A 20,175-nucleotide genomic window follows, 5' to 3' on the forward strand; every position below is an offset into this window, starting at 1 on the left:
TAAGCCCCTGCTCTAATCTTTGATTTGCAACAGTAATGTTAAGTCTAGATTGGTGGTGCTAGTGGTAAAGAACCTGCCTGCCAATACAGGAGACTTAGGAGACACAGGTTTGATCCCTGGGTTGGGAAGATCCCTTGGAGGAGTGCATGGCAACCCACTTTAGTATTCTTGCCTGGAGAAACCCATGGACAGAGGAGCCTGGTAGGCTATATAGCCCATGGGGTCCCAGAGAGCTGGATACTACTAAAGTGACTTAGCATGCAGAATGCACAGATTATACACTATATTGTGGTCCAGGGGACAACAATTACCAGAAAAATGAGAACCTTTCTTGTGTCTTGGTGTGTGCGCAGACACTGTGATTCTTATGTGATCCTGTGGTCTGCTCACAAAAGTGGAGAATAACAGATTGAAAGATGGATAACTCAACTTTGGAGGTGCTGGCAGCATGCACTGTTCATTATGTCACAGTCCTTGGTACTCTCTGTTGGGCACTATGTCTGGACTTAACACGAGACAAGAAAGAGAATCATGGGTAAACCATTTGCCAAGGGCATAACTTGACCTTACAATTTAATGGAATTAACTGCCCATTCTAATCTGTTTCTGAGTCTCCCAGGTGGAGGAGCTGATTTGAGCTTCCACCTCTAATCAAGAGTGACCTCAAGAAAGGAAAGACAGCCTCCTCTGAAACATCAGAGACCTCTAGCTTCAAAAATGCCAACTAGAGTTCTGACGGATGGTAGACTCCCACATCTCGTATATCAAGATTAATATTCTGAAGAATGTGAGAAGAGACCCAGCATTTCCCTGTGTTCACTTTGTCCATAAAAAAGGAGAACATTCTTTACCTCCCAGAAGAAGAAACTAGTGGAGTGAATACTTTCAGCTCTCCTCTGACTCTTGCATTTTTTTTCTTTCTGTATGTGATTAGAGTCCAGGACACTGGCTGGCTTAGTGGGAGCACCAAATTGGCTTCAATACTTGAATCATATCCTCCGGTTCTCACTTCCTGAGGTCTGTTATACGAGTACTGATTGTTCTCTCACCCAGGCATGGCGTGTCTCTGTCCTCACCCCTTCTTTCAAAGCCGAGAAAACTGGTGGCCCTATTTTGGCTTTAATTAACTGGAACTCTTATATTTAAGGTTTACAGGTACATCCTGGAAACACATGAGTCATACAGATATTCATGTTTTTTGCTTTTGTTCTGTTTGTATGTACTCAAGAGAGATGAGAGTATCTTAGCCACTCCCTCACAACTTCAACAAAAGCAGTTGCATAATTCAAGCTTTCAGAGATTCCAAATCAAATTTAGGTCTGCAACAGTATTTTAATATAGAAACGCATCCCCATAGATCAGCTTTGTCTTCTATCAAGAGCGGAATGGGGAGGTTGAGGGAAGATCTAAGAAAAAGCTGGGAGAAGGGAAGGGGCAGGATGTCAGACAGCCTCCTGTTTTTAGAGCTGGTAATGCTGCCTAGACCTGGCTGGGCCAGCCCTGGAAGGAAGTATGTGGGCTGGCTGTAGAATTAATTGAGTTTCACAACTCGCCTCACATTCCTGCTGACACAAAGTGCCTTGCAAGGAGGGAAGCATCACAGGAGGCCAACACAATGGCAAGACCAAGGTTGGACACTGCTGTGAGTCTTTCTGTATGCAACTCCTGGCTCAAAATAGCCTGCCTGTTAGCACCCCAGCCGAGAGCCCCTACAGACAAGGAAGGAAGAGGTGTGCTCTCTCTAAGATACGGGCTGCCCTCTGCTCCAAAATGAAGCCAGTGACCTGTGGTCGCCCTTCCCCTCTCAGGGCTAGAGAGGCCTCACCTATAAAGAAGGCATTCTGACTGCATGAATTTTAAATTCCTTCCAGCTGTGACGCTCTATTTGTCTAAGGATGGGAGCATCAACTCAAGACTTTCTTTAGCAGCAGTCCCATGCCCCATTAATGTGTAGAACCTGACTCAGGGTATATAATAAGCTTCCTGCCTCATTTCTCCACCTAGATAGGAACCAAGGGAAGGACATAACTCTGAACCAGGCATTTTACAAGTCTTTACGTAGGTAACTACATGCCACCTTTACAAAAAGAATGCAAGAGCTAAAGGAGGAGTTGTACTTTACTAATAAGGAGACAATGGCTCAAAGAATTTAGAGGACTTACCCTGTGTAAAAAAAAATAATAATAATAAAAGGTAAGAAAAAGAGCTAGAATTAAAATTCAAAATATAAACTCCAAAGCCAGGGGCTACTCTCACAGAACAATTTTGCCTACATGAAGCCTGAATTGTTTCTGTGACCGTTCTCATAACATCATTACTAAATACATGTTTATTAATGAATGGCTGTCTAAAGGAAAATATGATTTATTAGGTTAAATATATTAAAGCGTTTGATCAGTGAACAGAAACATTATTGTGAACAAATTCTGACTTCAAATAATATTTCTAAGAATATTCTGCAAGATGACCTTCATTTATTCACGTGTTCATGCATTTGAAAAAACAGTACCTACAAGATGCTAGGCACTGGGCCATGGGTAGATCAAAGAGGAAATAATCCTTGAATATATAGCACATACTGTTTTGTGGTAGGACAGCCTACATTCAGTGAATTTGAAGTCACAACAGGGATTTGAGCTGTGAGAGAAAGGTGATCTGGAAGCTGAGAGTGTGTCCTGGGGAGTCAGCTCAGGCTTTCCTGTACTCATGGTGGCTCAGCTGAAATTTACAGGAAGTGCAGACGTCAACCAGGTGGGAGGGGTCAAGAGTACAATCACTCTGTGCAGCAGACAGCATGTGCAGAGGTGCATATGAGGCAGGGAGGAGCAGGATCCTCTGCAGGAATGGAAAGAGAGCTGCTAAGGCTGAGGTGAACCTGTGGGGGTATGGGGGTACAGAGCTCACTACGCAAAGAGATGGTTTTCTAAGATGCATACCAACAAACTCTGCTGCACTTACACTCATCCTTCAAGACGCTTTTCTGAGGAGCTCCTTTTCTAGGTTCATCCCTTCATTCAGGGTCTGCAGCTCACTCCCACCCTCTTCACGGGCTTCATGTTCTGTCACTTTTTCTGGGTTCAACTTCACTTACGTCCCTTTCCCTTCTGCAGGATTATCATTAATATGCAAACACACTATAATACCCCCATGTTAAAAATCAACTACATTGATACCCACATTCCCTTGGCATCTGTCATGATGCTTCCCTTTTTCTTTTTATAGACAAAATTGTTTATAAAGTTGTCTTCATAAGCAATTTCTCACATCTCATTCTCCACCTCTCTCTCTCTCTCTCATACACACACACACACACACACACACACACACAGATGGGCAATTACTATTCAAAATTAGTAAATATAACATACATTTACAAAAAGGCAGCAAGCAATGAACTGCCACAACCATCAACAGAACAAGAGAACAGAGTCAGCACCTCAGGAGCCCCCTCATCTGCTCTTCCTGAGTCTACTCTTGCTACACTCCAAAATGAACTATTCTTAATTTTACTTAGCACTTTTACTTCTACTTTGTAGCTTTACCATCTATGCCTGCATCCTTAAATGCTATTGTTTAGTTTATCTTGTCTGATATTTTAAACTCATAACCATATGGTATAAAGTTATTTGTATCTAGTTTCTTTGACTCAACATCATGTTTGTGAGAGTCATCATGTTGCACAAAACTGCAATTTATACACTTTCATTGTTAAAAAGTCTTCCATTATATATACATGACTCTTTATTTGATTATTGATAGACATGGGATTGTTTACAGTTTGGGACTCATGAATAATGCTGTATGAACATGCATCCTTGCATATGTCTCTTGGTAAATACCAATAGATGCAAAAGTGAGAGATCACAGGCTTTACATATCTTCAAATTGAATAGATATTTCACTAGTATAATACAAAAATGTTTTCCAAAACACACCAACTGACACTCCCATTAGTAATATATGAGAGGATTTTTCGCTTTGTTTTGATCCACATCATATTCATTAGCACTTAGAAATATTAGTCACTTTTCCTTCTTTTTCTCTTAGTGTTCTGGTGAACTGTCGTATTAAACCATGATTAAATTTTATATTTTCTTATTATTATCATAAAATTGAGCATTTTTCAAACATATGCTTTAAAGGTCAATTGGACAGACACTTTAGTAAAATGTTTGTTCAGTTCTTTTGCAAATGTTTCTAGTGGGTAGTCTATTATTTTTTCTTAGTGAAATAGTTATAGATTATACAAGGCTTTATTGGTTATATGGGCTTAAAATATCATCCATTCTGTAGCCTTTTAATCCTTTTACTAGTCTTTTTTAAACAAAAATGCCTAACTTTAATATAGTTCCACTTTTAAATATTTTCCTCTGTAGTTGCATATATTTAGGTCATTTCAAAAAGCTTTTCCTACGCCAAGATCATGAGCATATGTTCATACATTATCTTTTGGAAGCCTCATTGTTCTGTAGTCCATAGAGGCTTTGAAAATCCATACTTACAGCCCCCTTGAAATTTATTTTTGTGTCATGTACAAGATAGGAGTCAAATTTCATTTTTGTTCACTTGGATATCCAACTGACTCAACAGCATTTATTATTTGCTATATTTATATTCCTACTGCTTTGCAATTCCTCCTTTTAAAACAAGTGACTATTTATGAGTATGTATGCATCTGGGCTGTTTACTATTTTTGTGGAGCCCTTGTATAATTTATAGAATATCATACTGCATTATGTATGACATTTGCAACAAAATTCTTTACAGATATTCTTTATCAGATCAACCAATTCTCTTTTATTCCTAGGTTGCTAAAGACTTAAAGGATGAATAGATGTTAAATTTTATCAACATCTTTTCATCTTTTACAATAATATAATCATTCTTCCTTATTTGTTCCTGTGGTAAATCATATTATTTTTTAACACTGAAACCAAACATGACATCTAAAATTAATCTAACATGGATGAAGCTTTATAATTACATATCTATGCTATGCTAAGTCACTTCAGTCATGTCCGACTCTGCGACTCCATAGACGGCAGCCCACCAGGCTCCCCTGTCCCTGGGATTCTCCAGGCAAGAACACTGGAGTGGGTTGCCATTTCCTTCTCCAATGCATGAAAGTGAAAAGTGAAAGTGAAGTCGCTCAGTCGTGTCCGACTCTTAGTGACCTCACGGATTGCAGCCTAATAGGCTCCTCCGTCCATGGGATTTTCCAAGCAAGAGTACTGGAGTGGGGTGCCATTGCCTTCTCCGAATTACATATCTACTTTATATTATAAATATAATTGTATTGTTGTTGTCATGTCTGACTCTTTGCGACCTCATGCACAGCAACACACCAGCCTTCCCTGTCCTTCACTATCTCCCAGAGTTTGCTCAAACTCGTATCTATTGAGTTGATGGTGCCGTCCAACCATCTCATCCTCTGTCACCCTCTTCTCATCCTGCCCTCAATCTTTCCCAGCATCAGGGTCTTTTCCAAGAGTCTGCTCTTTGCATCACGTGGCCAAAGTATTAGAGCTTCAATTTCAGCATTAGTCCTTCCAATGAATATTCAGGGTTGATTTCCTTTAGGAATGACTGGTTTGATCTCCTTGCAGTCCAAGGGACTCTCAAAGGTCTTCTCCAGCACCACAGTTCAAATGCATCAGTTCTTCAGTGCTTAGCTTTCTTTATGGTCCAATTCTCACATCCATACATGACTACTGGAAAAACCATAGCTTTGACTACAGACATTTGTCAGCAAAGTGATGCCTCTGCTTTTTAATATACTAGGTTTGTTATAGCTTTTCTTCCAAGGAGCAAGAGTCTTTCAATTTCATTGCTGCAGTCACTGTCCACAGTGATTTTGGAGCCCAAGAAAATAAACAGTTTGTATATGGTTGTTTACTCAAACCAGCTAATTAAAAATGTCATTGCCCAGTGAGAAATCATGATTGACAATGCCATCTCTTAAATCCACAGCTGTTAGCCAGCGTGTTTCCTTTATTCTAACGTTTGCACTTACCATGGATGAACTGCCATCATTCCGTGATTACCTAGGCAAAATCTTCTGCACCTTGCAATGCCTTCTCTATCCTCTCTGGGACAGTAAGAATCAAGCCCTCAGTAGTGAGCAGGCAAGGTCAGCCACCACAGAACTGAGGCTGGGAGCTTAATGCCACAGCTCACAAGGGCACATGTCAAGCATCCTTAGGAGGAACAGTAGATCTGGGTGGGAGTGCCCAGAGCAGACCCCTAGAGGAGGCAGAGGGACCTAGACTCCAAGGGAGCAAATGAGGATATTGTTAAACATCTGTCCTGTGCCAGATTCTCCACAGGGGATCACTGAGAATGCAAAATTCAGCCAGAAGTGCTATGACTTAAAAAAAAAAAATCAGATTTCTTTACCTCATGTTCACTGCTCAGCCAATGCATTCTATCTTCCATTCCCTCCACTTACTGAAACTAACCTCTCTAATGCCAAATAGAGTATTTACATCTCAGACTCCTACAAGTTCAAGTCCTAACTCTTCTTACCATCTTTCTCTCTCTTGAGTAATCATGATAAGCAAAATACCATCTTCTTTCTGATGTTTTTCTGTTCTTCATCAGTCTCCACTCCCAGGTCTTTGCCCTGCCTGCCCATTAGACATGTTGGTCTCCTGAGATTACTTCTGAGTCTCTTCCATTCTTTCTTCATGTCCTGCTTGTAATTCCAATCTTGCCCATGGAACCAGCTATCAAGCCAATGCAAATTTCTCAAAGATCCACATATTGAAACCCTTCACCTCCCCTTTGCTGTTTCTGGCATATCCACAGTCTCTTTCATGATTTCCTTGATTGACTCTGCAGTTAATCCTGTGAAGTCATGTACAACATCTGCACAGTTTTCTCCATCAAAAATTCATTGTTTCAGGCTTCACGGCTTTCATGGCTTTTTCTATAACAACGATGGCATCTTCAATGGTGTAATCCTTCCAGACTTTTATGGTGTTCCCCCTACCAGGGTTCTCTTTATACAGTTGACAATCCTTCCCATTGAGTACTGTGTATAATGAGCCTGAAAGGTTTCTTATGACCCCCTTTATCTGAAGGTTGAATTAGAGACATTGTGTTTGGGGGCAATTAGACCATCTTGACACTTTTGGTGTTGAACTTGTGGGGCTCTGGGTGAGCAGGGACAGTGCTCAGGATCAAAAGAACTATAAAGACAATCACTTACTGACAAGATACCTCCTGACATCAGAGACAAAGTATCCATGGAACCAATCTAGAAAAAGGAACCTCATTGTCCAGGCCACCTTGTGGTAAACCAGAAGACTGGCAGCTTGTGTTTATCTTTTCCCTTCAAGGCTTGAGGGTTAGCAGGTTTATAGATAAAGCCAGGCTTGATCACAAACCTGACAGCATTTGCACAAAACAACAGCTAGTTTATCCCTTCCCGCTTTAAATCTTGGTGCATGCTTCTCTTCCTTCCCGATAAACAGCCTTTGGTGCATTTATCTTTTCCAGAATAGGGCATGTTTGTCTGCATTAAAAACCTGTGCAGGCAGATATCCTTTCTCCTCAATAATTTTCTTAAAGGTATCTGGGAACTTGTCTCCTGCCTCTTGGTTGGCACAAGCTGCTTCTCCTGTAATCTTGACATTTTTTTTTAAGTTAAACCTCTTCAACAATTATCGAACCATCCTTTGCTGGCATTAAATTCTCTAGCTTCAGATCCTTTTCTTTCTTCTTGCTATAAGTTGTTAAATGATGACTCTGCTTTTTCTTAAATCGTATAGATTCTACAGAAATCTTGCAACCACATGAAAGTTGCATTTTCAATGATATAGAAAGGTATTTCATGAAAAGTGCAAGGTATAGCTGGAGTCATGACGTCACAGATTTCCTTTTCTCTTTTCACAATGGCCCTTTTGCTGGATTAATTTACCTTGAAGTGGTGGGCAACTACAACTGCAGCCCTCAGTCTATGGTACACACTAAGTGATTCAACTTTTTCTTTTAATGTCATGACTTTTCTCTGTTTCCTGGGAGCATTTCTAGCATCACTAGTTGCTCTTCATATGGGTCCCCTGGTATTATTCAAGGCTTATGGTATTGCACTAAACACAATGAAAAATATACAAGAACAGCAAGAGATCACTTTTTATTATGACACAAAATTTACTGGAGAGACAAACTGCTCACACAAAGATGATTAGCATCACATGATGTTCTAAGTGAAAATGATGTTCACTTAGAACATCACATGATGTTCTAAGTGAACTCACAACACTTGAGTTAACTGCAACAGCAACAGGAGGTGGCTATGAACTTATCACAGTAGGAGAGTATTACTATAGATAATGTATGCAGTTACGAGTTCATGCCCCATCTCTACATTTGTCTCCATATCCCTCAACTGGAAATGGCACTACGTATGCCATTTGGTCAGTGGTATGGTCAGTGTTTGTGTGCACAAGTTTTGGTAAATGTTAACTTTTTATAATAGATTTGTGCATATTCCATGGTAGTAAGTGATAAAATGGATTAAAATCTACAGATATATTATGTATTCAGGACATACCACCTTTGTCTTAATTTTTTCAGTAAATTAGGCTACCCAGTTCATCTGCAAATTTTTTCAATTTGTCACAAATCCCCAAAAAACACTTCTAAAATATTTATCAAAATAAAAATCCAAATATAAGTGAGCCCACACAGTTCAAATCCCTGCTATTCAGGTCAATTACACACACACACACACACACACACACACACACACACACATGAGAGTATGTATATAAATATATACAGTGAAAGTCACTCAGTCGTGTCTGACTCTTTGTGACCCCATGGACTTCATAGTCTATTAAATTCTCCAGGCCAGAGTGGGTTGCCATGTCCTCCTCCAGGGGACCTTCCCAACTCAGGGAAGGAACCCAGGTCTCCCACACTGCAGGGAGATTCTTTACCAGCTGAGCCACAAGGGAAGCCCATATATATAATTTCTTATTTTATTTTCCCCTTTTTCTATTAAGTTAAGAGATATATCAATATAAGTGGTGTTGACATTTGCATTTCAGTTCACAGAACACTAGAAGCCACATCAAGAGGTTAACGGGAAGATGGTATGTCACTGGAGATGTGAGGCTTCCAGGTGGGTACAGCGAATAACAGGACATTGTGTCGTCACTTCTGTGTCATGAAGTTGCTGCCGTTTGCAAGTTAAATAAAGGTAGAAGTTGAGACTCAATAGTGAGTAGCAGAAAAGTGGGCTATGCTAGTCTAATATCTGGTTTGCTTCCAGATCTATTCCCTGACCAGCGCCCAGAAGCAATGGGAGGGCATGGGAGCAGGATTAGCAAGAAGCCACACATGGACAGAGGAGAAAAGTTTACAACACTAGGAGGAGGACTGGATAAAAATCAGCAAATTTTGGTAACTTTGTCAGGGTTATAGCAGACAGCCAACAGTGAATGGAGCATGGTGAGTATTTCAAGCCAGGTAGATTTAGATCCTTCTCTAAAACCATCTCAGATGCTCTAATCAGCACAGATTGGCAACACCAGAAAGAAGCATGGTGCCTGATATAAAATGGAGAAGACGGGACACAGTGAGCTATGGCCAGAGAGGGACCATCATAGTGGGATGGGCTGATTTGGAAACAATCACTCTGTAATGGCTCACACGGATCTTGACTTCTAATCAAATGAGACTGTTGCGAGTTCAAAGGAGAATGTGAATTCAGTGCCACTGCCAGTTTATGGCATTTAAACAAAGGCGGGAGTTTGCTTGATTAGTAATGGCAGTGACTGGACTGCCTTGGCAAGACACAGGACTCGTCCTCTTGAAATGCAAGTGCTTAAGAACAGAAAGAGAGTGATAGGGAGACAGAAGTGAAAATGAGAGAAGCTGAAGGATGAACATGGGCTGACGGAGGAGGATCAAAGCAGCAATAACCAATGGAGAGAATTTTAGAAGCAAAGTTAGCTTCATTTACAGATTAACTCTAGCCTCAGGGCATGCACTGATGGAATGCTACCAAATGATATCAAATTCACAGAAAACATCAAATCAAACGCTTGGGAGGAAAAAGAAACAAAAACAAAGGAAACTATCCTACTGTTTTGAAGGCAACTGGCTTTTTCCTACTATTGAGCGTGCAGCTGCCAACCCAAGCCAGTGAAATAGATGCGGTAAAGAAAGAAAGATCTGAAGGATAGCAGAGAGAATAACACTATATAGTACTGGGCAGCTGGAAAAATGAAACACACTTGATGAGCCTTGAACTCGGGAGGTGGTTGGCCTGGGACTTTCCTGCTCTGTGATGGAAGCTGCATCCATGGCCAGAAGGATTCCTGTGCACTGAAGCTGTGTTGCAGAGAATGTTATTAGTGCTAAGAAATGGGAAAGTCTCCCCAGAGCAACTACTCAGTCTTCAGAAATGGTTCAACGAAAAGAATTTCAAACTCTCTCTCACACAGACATTGATCACACCTACTGTGCTCTTTGCAATGATTCCACTACAAAGTTTCAGCATTCGGTGTACACAGAGTCCTGCCAAAAGCCAACAGAGCTTCCACTGTTTGCCCTGCAGGGAGAAGGGAGGACTTAGAGAAAGCCACTGGCCTCAAGGAGCACGCTGTCTAGAAGGAAAGCGTGGTGACTTATACATGATAAGCCTTCCCAGGTGGCTCAGTGGTAAAGAACCTGCCTGGGAATGCATGAGATATAAGAGATGCTGGTTTGATCCCTGGGTCAGGAAGATCCCCTGGAGAAGGGAATGGCAACCCACTCTACTATTCTTGCCTGGAGAAGCCCATAGACAGAGGCGCCTGGCGGACTATATATAGCCCATGGGATTGCAAAGAGTCAGACACGACTGAGTGACTAACACGTCACACTTACACAGTAAGTGTATAAGAAAAAGTAGAAAGCGATAGGGCCACTGAAGACAGAAGGGAAATTCTACCATTTCTTGGTACATTTCAGGCTGTCTGGAGCTGCCCTTTGCAGACTCATCCTTGAGAGGCTGTTTTCTTTCTGGGGTGTTTTATTTGTCTTCTCTCTAAACTCACTCCTTGCTATCTAGTGGCTTCACAATTTAATCCGTATGACCCCGGCTTCATCCAGTCCATGAGCACATCTTATATTAGTGGCTTGGAGCTTATATCCAGGACTGATAATGCAACCATCACACGGTAGGTCCAGAAGTGTGTTAGCAAGATATGACAAATTCTAAGTGAACTTTATAAATCTTTCTTCAGACAAGACATGCATGACTTATATAAGCCACACCTCGGGACAGGGGCCATAGTATCATTTTCAGCCTTCTTAACCAGTCACGAGAATACCGTGCTTACCCTTGTCTCATGAAATGTGCTGGATTGGGACACCCACCCCACGTGGAGTACATTTGGTTCCCATTCCCCCCACATGTCATCCTCACTCCAGGCTGCTTCTGCCCGCTTCCAGACGGAGCGCTCAGCAGGGCTGTAACTATGGCTCTGCTCACCGCTGAGGGCTGCAGTTACGCTCTGGGCCCCCAAGAGGTTCTGCCTGCTTGTGAGCACTGCTTATCCATCACTGATGTGTTTAAAACACAGTGAGGTTCACAGCGTGAACTCCCAATGCCATTCTGATCCGTCATCTATGTCATCTCATTTAATCTCCATGACGTTCTGGGAAGGTCAGGAACACCATAAATCACAGGGTAGATTTCATACAAAAATTATTAGAATAAAAAATTCACAGGCAGTTGGCTATGCCAAAAGAAGTAGGAGTCAACATCTGCAATTTAGCACATGAATAAATTAGCCCAAAAAGTTTTGACCAAAACCAAGTCTTGAGTAACAGAATAGAAACGTGACTCCATATCTGTGGGAACCCAGAGCCTGTAGACAATGTTGCTTTAGTGGTTAAGGAAAGCTGGAGTTCCTTTCAGTCAAGTGCATAAAATTCTTACTAGCCCTTAAAAAACATGAGTAAAGAATGAGACATTTTAGACAAAGGTAACCTATATGTGCAAAGTTTTAGAAATCAGAAATACCAGGTACATTTCCAGAAAGGCCAGTCTTCCATGCTAAAGCATTCTTCTATACAGTTACCAGTGAGTTTATGCATCTACCCCTCCAATTCCAATAAATTTACAACTTTTATTGAGTATTACCATGTACCAACCACTAGGTATTAAAAATGCAAAGGATGAATAAAATCTTGACCTGTCTGAAAGGATCCCACATACTAGTAAGAGAAAGAGATATCTTGACAAAAATATTCATTATTGTCTATACTTTAAAATACAGCCTAAATGACCGTGCTATATTAGTTAGTTCAGTCGCTCAGTCGTGTCCAACTCTTTGCAATCCCATGAATCGCAGCACGCCAGGCCTCCCTGTCCATCACCAACTCCCGGAGTTCACTCAAACCCATGTCCATCGAGGCGGTTATGCCATCCAGCCATCTAATCCTCTGTCATCCCCTTCTTCTCCTGCCCCCAATCCTTCCCAGCATCAGGGTCTTTTCCAACTCTTCGCATGAGGTGGCCAAAGTATTGGAGTTTCAGCTTCAGCATCAGTCCTTCCAATGAACACCCAGGACTAATCTCCTTTAGGATGGACTGGGTGGATCTCCTTGCAGTCCAAGGGACTCTCAAGAGTCTTCTCCAGCACCACAATTCAAAAGCATCAATTCTTCAGCACTCAGCTTTCTTCACAGTCCAACTCTCACATCCATACATGACCACTGGAAAAACCATAGCCTTGACTAGACGGACCTTCGTTGGCAAAGTAATATCTCTGCTTTTCAATATGCTGTCTAGGTTGGTCATAACTTTCCTTCCAAGGAGTAAGTGTCTTTTAATTTCATGGCTGCAATCACCATCTGCAGTGATTTTGGATTAGAGGAGTTGATATCTGACCAGGTTCCTGAAAGATGTATAGAATTTCAAGAGGTGCAGAGGGTGAGGGCTGTGGGTATTCCAGGTTGAGACAATAGCAGATGCAAAGGCCAAAGTATAAAGCACACAATACTACTTTCAGGACTTGCAAGTGGTCCCTTTGGTCAGACCCCCTCCTGCTCTCCTCCCCAGATGCAGAGACTGACCAGGGGTGGAGATGAACAGTAATGGATTGAGTAGTTTGGAACTGTCTCCCTTTCGACTGATCCCCAGCTGAGGCTGCAGCTCAGGACCCTTTAGAAATCAACAGGTCAGAACTGGTGAAGCCCTGGGGCTGAAGGTGCTGCTCTTCTGTCCCAGGCTTGTCTTATCCTAGATCACTCCTTGAGTTGCATGCCCTGATGCCTGATGCTGAAACAGATACACTCATTTCTCCCACTGCCCATTCCTATCTCGACAGAGCATCCTTGCCTTCTTATCCTCTTCCCAGGTAAGCCAGACCATGCAGATGTGCCTTGGAAAGAATGATTTCACATCACCAAGCTGTCAAAACACAGTATTTTTTATCCCTGAGGCTTGCATACAAACAGAATGCCAGCTGACCTGCTTTGCTCCACGGCCAAAGGTGAGAGAAGAAAGTGCAGGGGTGGAATGGATGGGGAGCAGGTGGCTGACATATGCTGAAAGGACGGTGGGCAAAGAGCAGGACTGGAGAAGGCTAAGAAGGGGTTAGAGTGGTGAGGGCAGTTTCCAAGCTGGGTGCGTCTATCTTCCGTTTTTATTAATATGTTTGTTTTCAAATTCTTCCCATTGTTCCAATTCACATCCAGCATAACCTCCCAGGTCTGTGATGATTATTTCTAAATACCTATTGGTTTAGGTCATTTTTATTTCAATCCAATTCAGTGAAAATTTACCCAGGTTCATCCCAAATCCATGAACTAGGCTGAAACTTGCAACTTAAAAGGAAATAGGGCATAAACTCCATTTTCATGGAACTCACAATCTAATGAGAAAAGACACCACACAAAGCACCATATTAATAAAGAATTAAGCACAAAGGTGCTGAGGGGATGTAGAAAAATGAGCCTGGAGGACCAGGGCAAGACCTAAAGGAGGTGCTTCCTGCACTGGATATTAAAGATAAGCGGGAAGTATATTTAGTATTAATAGCATTGTCGATAATGATAAATGCCCTCAATAGACCTGCCATGAAATGTTTATGGGGAATAACACTGCATCAACGTAAATATAATGACTGCTATAATATGAGGGGAAATTAATGGAACTATCATCAAGTTTGGAGACTAATCCAATTCTCTAAATCTTTAACAGATCAAATAGACAGGAATAAATGGGTTTCAGGGAAACAGAATAATACAATAAATAAAGTTTATTTGCCAGATACATATATATATTGTACGCTACCATATTTTTAAATGACCATAGTATATTGCAGAAAGAAAAACGTAATATTACAATCTAGACACACACTGACTCTTAATACAGTCAGAAAGCTAAAATTATATTAAAATAAGACATAAATTAAAATTAATACCTTATGGGCTTTTATGTATACCAATAAAACAGACAACATTCTGATAAATTTAACTAAGGACTAAAAGAGAAAATATCAATATATCAACACTTGGAATGAGAAAGAGGGCCCAATGACAGACACAACTGACTAATATTTTAAGGAGTTTTGTGCATAGGTTTGTGAAGGCATTTGTTATTTTATTTTTCAATTATAGATGTGTCTGGTTTGGAAATCTAGGTAATGCTGGATTTATAAAATGAGGTAAGCAGCATCTTCTTCTTATTTTCTGTAAGTATCTGTGAAAATGGAATTATTTCTCGCTCGAGTATTTGCTAGCATTCCCCTGGTGAAACCACGTGGGCCTGGAATCTCTTTGTGTCTCCTGTAAGGAACATAGGGTTGGATCTTTTTTTTTTTTTTTTTTCCATACTGGAAAGCTGTGACTTATGATTTTGTTCTGCTGTTCTTGCCTTTTTTTACCTCTTTTTTTTTGGGGGGGGGGAGGGGTGAGGGGCATCAGCTTGGGGAGCATTACTTGAATATAAGAAACTCTTTTATTTCCTCAACTTCTTAGAAAGACATCTTTTGTTATTTTGTTAGCTTGCTGTTTTGTTTACTCCAGGACTAACAAGCTCTATTTTTCACTTTTAACATCTAGTTGGGTTGAATGCATTGTACGACTTCACACCTGAGTGCTCCACTCCTGACATCACAGTGTTCCACTTCACTCTTCCCCTTCCCACTTAGCATCTTTCAAATGGAATATCTAAAGAACAGTATTACTTTATACATACAATCCCTTTCTGTAGTGTCATTGTGTTTTTCTAAATACATTAGCAATTCTACCTTATGATGTTATTCATTTTATTTTAAAACCATTCAAATTTATAGAAATTATTAGTAGGAGAAAATTAGCAGTCTTTTATGTTAACCTGCTTCTTTTCCACTTCTCTTGCCTTTCTTTACTTCCTAGATATCTGAGTTTCTCTCTGATATCATTTCCATTTTGGCTTCAGGATATTACTTAGAATTTCTTCTATTGTAGGTATATTGGCAACAAATTCAGCTTTTGTTTTCTCTTAAGATTTCTTTATTAAACTCTCACTTCTGAACACAGTTTTTAGTTCATATAGCATTCCAGTGGACTGACGCCACTACCATCACCCCAGCAATGTAAGCAGGTCATTCCATTGCACTCTGGTCCTCTGTCTTCCTGATGAGAAGTCAGGAGTCAGTCTCATCTTTGTTCCCATATATACAACACAACTTTTTTTTTTTTTTTTTTTTTTTACTGCATGCTTTCAAGCTTATTTTTTTTTTTTTTTTTGGTCTCCAGCAGTTTGACTATGATATGCAAGGAAGTGGTTTTCTTTGTATTTATCCTGTTTGTTGTTCACTGAGCTTCTTGTGCCTATAATTCAAAGTTTTCATCACATTTTGTAACTTTTCGGTGATTATATTTCAATTATTTTTCTGTATTATTATCATTCTAATAATTAGTATTCTAGAAGACTAATTAGTCCTTCTAGAACTCTTATGTGTCAGACTGAATGATACTGATCCATATATCTATATCAGTAAAGTTCACTCTCTCTTTTTTTCAACCTTTCTCCAATCTGCCCTAATTCAATATCTTTTTCATCTCAGTCAAGTTTTGTATTTGGTCTCCTTTGGATATAGTCCCTAAACTGGAATCCCAGATCATATGGTAGTTCTATTTTTTAATTTTTTGAGGAAACTCCATACTGTTTTATGTTTCCATGTTGGCTGTACCAATTTACATTCCCACCAAGAGTAAGTCCCTTTCTTCACTTCCTCACTAGCATTTATCATCTCTTGTCCTTTTGATGATAGTCATTCTAACAGGTGTGAGGCGATTTTTCATGGTGGTTTTTATTTTCTTTGCCAGTAGTACTGAGTACCAACCTGGGAATGGAATGCAAAGTAACTGGCATCAAAACTGGGTTGTGAATGTCAGAAAGCAGGAAGTGTACTAATCAAAATGACTTTACAAGGGAATTAAGTGGCCTCTTTTTTTCTTGGAAAGGCACGTTAGTAGCCAAGATCCTGCTCTCCAAAGTCAACACACCTTGATTAAAATCCTGATTTGCTATCTACTTGCCCATCACCTCAATAACTCAATCTCTCTACGTTTCAGTACCAATGAGATGTATGACTCATGTAAAGCACTTTGCTCAGGGCCTAGTGACCAAGTAGGAGCTTAACAAATATGGCCTATTATCTTTTTTTGAATAATGTTTCTTCAATGAGATGCTATTTTGCCTTTACGAAGTCTAAGAAAAATATTGCAAAAAAAGGAATGAAGCCTGAAGAATCTTAAAATTCATAATCGGCTATAATCCCATCTGCTGCAACCTCTTCCTTCTTACTTGATCCTCTTTTCATCACGGTTTCACCCTTTTGATGTCACTGAATCCAAGAGATAGCAGTAATGACAGGAAAAACTGAGGCACGGTGTGGAGAAGGAAATGAAGTCATCGGTGGAGTCCTGACCAGAAACTGGGCCCCCCCTATGCTGCCCCTCCACCAACTGGCTTGTGAACAAGGGGAGGGTATTGTCCCTACACACCTCCTTGTCCTCAGCACCTCGTCTATAGCTTGAGGGGGTCAATAAATTTAGTTCGGGAGAGCGAGGAGAGGACGATGCATGGGAAGAAGGGGAGGAGGAGGAGCAAGTAGAAGTTTCCACAGACCTATTAAGTCACATTACTAGTGTTATTATATTGAATTCTTTGCCTTTCTTCTTCTGCAGCAGTTCTTAAAATAACCTAAACCTATGATCCATGAAACAGAGAAAGAAATCAAATCAGCGGTAATGTGATTCGGCTCTGAGTCCCTTTTCTACTGTTTCTGAGGTGGTTGGGAGCAACTGCAAGACTGTTGTGTGTGTTTGGGGGTCAGGGGGATTAAATGTGTTCTGTCAGATTTTACAGGTGTAGTTTTGGGCTAGGCGTGGGTTTAAAGCAAGTCTTACAGAAATTTCTGGAAAGCATTTAGGCTCAAATTTCTCTCAGTCCTCCAGTTTCAGGGGAACCGTACCTCAGGCCTGTTTCTTTGTCCCCTCCTCCTTCACCATGCAGACCTCACGTGGCTGAGGAAGGGCCTTTCCATCAGGAGTCAGAGAGCTAGGCAATTACACACAGTCTTTGAGTTACCACACAGAAATAGAGTCATCCTGAAATGTTCATGGGCAAAACCAGAGCTCATGGCAGTTGGAACTTAAAAGAAACCAGTCACACGGCTTTACTGTGTTAAAATGGATCCAGCCCTGGGCTCTGTTTTGCTAAGGTCTAAGTGTGAGTGTGTGAGTGTATTTGAGAGTGAGTTAGTGTGTATATCAGGGGTTGGGAAGAGCAACAAGAAGAAAAGAAAGAAGAAGAGGAATATAAGACCAGAAGATGCTAAGCCCCTGCCTCCCTCTCTTCCATCTTCCACATTACGCACTGTTCTACACCATTACGGTCACTACATGCCTGGTGTTTTTCTCATGAACTGAGACCTGCACTCAGCTGTAATGGGATGAAAACTCTCCCCCTGGTGGTCTTACAGCCCCTTGAATAAAACCACTCCAAAACTGCTGGAATAGATCAAGCCCTGTTTAGAACCATTTGTGAGCCAGGAAGAAGGCAGAAATCCAATTAAACGGGTGTTCACTGAAGCTGGAAACAGTTGGGACAAGCAGAAAGTAGGGGAAAGGAGGGAGAGCCTAGACGTTGAACTTGAACAAAGTGCACTTGTGGGAGGGAGGCTGCTGGGAGTGGAGAGCAGATGGGCTGCCCCAGAGCTTGAAGGAAGGGGCCGCAGGAAGGAGGCAGGTAAAGAAAGGCTGGTGGAGACAGGGAGGCAGAATCAAGAAGGACTAACCTGGGTTCCAAACTCTTTAGAGTTTAGAGTCACGATTTGGAACATTTTTATTTTTTTCTTTAAACTTGTATGGCACAATGACAGATATTTGAGAAACGTACTTTCATTTCATTCTTTCCATGGCCCTGGATCGCAGATATTAATATATACCCATTTTACAGGTAAGGAAACAAAGAAGTTTGAAAGATGTTAAAAAATATATCTATGTTCTATCATAAAACTTGTGCTTTTTTCCTATCTTTCTTCCACCACATCACCTCTGGCCTGGAAAATCCCTCCCACTGGTAATCTGCTTGTCACTTGAGCAGCCTGATCCATGCTACGAAGCACAGATGTTGGCCTAGGGTTCTGTGAGATTCCCTCTTACTCTCAAGTTCTAGACATACTAGCAGGAACAAGGGGAGAAGATCTGGTTAAAATGTATCTCACACAAAAAAAATAAAATAAAATGTATCGCACAAAACAGACAAACTGAAGTTCACTCTTGTGCTCCACAAAACTTCTTTGTGGTTTTCTCGATGCTGGAGCATGATCGTTTGAATGCTGAAATGGTCCCTTTCAGTCCCACTTGGGTCACTAACTGTATGAGCTTGCAGTTTCCCTAATATCGCCAAGTTTCAATTTCTACACCAGGCAGATAGGGATAATCACACTGTTAAAAACCTGCATTCATAATTAAGTGAAATGACCTTTCCATTCCTTCGTATAAGAAAGGCAACAACCCTTGCCTCCCAATGACTGATCTCCAGGAATCTGGGTGGGTCTATTGCTAAAAAAAAAAAGCAGGCCCATGCTGGCGGCTTCTACTGGACCAATTCTCAGTCCTTGAGTCTCTGAGAGAGTTGAATAGTTGTTTCAGACAGTTCCAATGAGACAGGATGACTGAGAGCATATTCAGAATTCAAGGTCACCTTTGAGTTATTGGACAATGCCTCTGTACTCTGGGGGGTGGTCCACAGTAGGAATGTGTCAGAATGGCAGACATCATTCCAAGCAAAAATGTTCAGAAAACCCAGGTAATTACCTTTGGAGGAAGAAGCCGGGTAGATGATGTCACAGGCCCTCGTATACCACTAGAGGCTTAGCAGTAGCTCAATCATAAATGAATCTGAAATGATCATTTGGAGTCGTTAGCAGGTGGCAACCTCTGCCTACATTCTGTCCCAGACTGGGGATACAGAACTCTGTCCAGCATCAATGGAGAATGTTATGGACTGAATGTTTCTGTCCCCGGAATTAATGTGTTGAACTCCGAATCCCCAATGTGTTGGTATTAGGAGTTGGAGCCTTTTGGAGGTAATTAAGGCATAAGCATGGGACCCTCATAAATGGAATCCATGCTCTTACAAAAGAAACCCCAAAGATCTCCCTTGTTCCTCTGCTGTGTGAAGATACAGTGAGAATATGGCTGTTTATGAACCAGGAAGTAGGTCCTCACCAGATACTGTAAATGTATTTGGTAAAATCTGCAGGTACCTTGTCTTACTTCCCAATCTCTGGCACTGTGAAGAATAAATTTCTATTGTTTATGAGTTGTGTATCTGCAGTCATTCATTAGAGAAGACCAAATTAAGATAGGGCACATCATTGCATTTGGACGAGACAAAAGAACATCTAGTTCTAAACTCCAGCTGTCTTTTCTACAATCAGAACATTGACGCTGAAAGGAAACAGCTTTGTGTGTGAAGAGGAGTTAACGAAGGAAAGATTTCATCCAAGAGTCTTCTCTTGGAGTATTTCCATGACAGGAGTGTACGAAGAGTGAGGCTGTGAAGATACAGGCAGGTGGGCTGGGGACCAGAGGGAGCAAGAAGGCCCCACACAGGGTATTCAGCTATTAGACCCAGAAAACTGCATGTAAGGCCAGTGGAGGCAAGCC

This window comes from Bos taurus, chromosome 28 (assembly GCF_002263795.3).
Source record: "Bos taurus isolate L1 Dominette 01449 registration number 42190680 breed Hereford chromosome 28, ARS-UCD2.0, whole genome shotgun sequence".
NCBI classification, from domain to species: Eukaryota; Metazoa; Chordata; class Mammalia; order Artiodactyla; family Bovidae; genus Bos; species Bos taurus.